We start from the raw sequence: 1,156 nt of genomic DNA, 5'->3' as shown, positions 1-1,156 counted from the left end.
ACTATTTAGCGGCATGAAATCAACAAGCAAATTTCCTACTCTTACAAGTAAGGCCATAGTCGGATGTTTCCTTCCATTTTCGAAAATTTGCTTTTCGGGTTTACATTGGTACTCTATGGCGATTACTTATTCTCAGAGATTAAGAGATCGAGGCGGTGGATTGTGAAATATTATTTGCTAAAACTTCGTTAAAGATGGACAAATTTTTCTTGTCCTTTTCAACCTTGTTTTTAGATTTTTCGTTAACATGTAAAAGTATATCCCAACAAAACGTATTTGTAAGAGCATTGTTTCGGAACACTCTTTCATCCTTGAATGTTTGATTTTGCATCCAAGGGGGGGAACACTGATGAATTTGCGTTTTAATAATCATGCACTGTAAGCTCTCAGATTCACTGACAAGAACCCTCACCATCTGGTAGATGATTTTATTCTGATAATTATTCAATGATGATTTGTTTATCCATACAAAATTGGCGCCTAAAAGAATTTTAATGCTATGCTTAAAATGTTTACATAATGTCTTGAAACATAACTGAAATCAATATAAAATATGAAAATACACATATGTGCATTCTTTTCCCTGCCCTACTATAAAAGTGATTTAATAAGTGTGATTTAGTGCATTTTCATATGAGCACAAGTTCAAGCGCAAAACAATTCTTGCCCTTGTTCACCTTTGCACTTGCTAGACTGCCATTCCTGTTTGAAGTACAGACAACACTGGACATGAAATCCCTGTATTTGATCCCTTACATTGGGATCCACATAAGAATTAGCTTCATCACATACAATGTATTTGTACGCTTACAAAAATCATAAATGTTATTATTCCTTTTCTATCCAAAAGATTCCTTTCCTTCTTGAATATAAATTCGTATCTATGACACTTTAGAAATCTTGAATATCTAAAGGGGTATCTCTAGTTGTGGGCAGCAACTAAATGCCATAGGGGTAACTTTTCACTCTCCGATAGAAATAGATAGATATTCAGTGTTTGTGCACATGAATTTAGGAGCACTTGGCTTGCCAATGTCGGTTTGGCTGTGTATACACTGTAGTAGTGTATACACAGTAGGCTGCACAAGTTGCAATTTATGTAAAATTGCCCCTGAAACAAGCTCATTGATGCTCCTGGTGTTGCAAGATGACAAGT

Source organism: Porites lutea, chromosome 2 (genome assembly GCF_958299795.1).
Source record: "Porites lutea chromosome 2, jaPorLute2.1, whole genome shotgun sequence".
NCBI classification, from domain to species: domain Eukaryota; kingdom Metazoa; phylum Cnidaria; class Anthozoa; order Scleractinia; family Poritidae; genus Porites; species Porites lutea.
Note: the sequence above shows the minus strand (reverse complement) of the source record.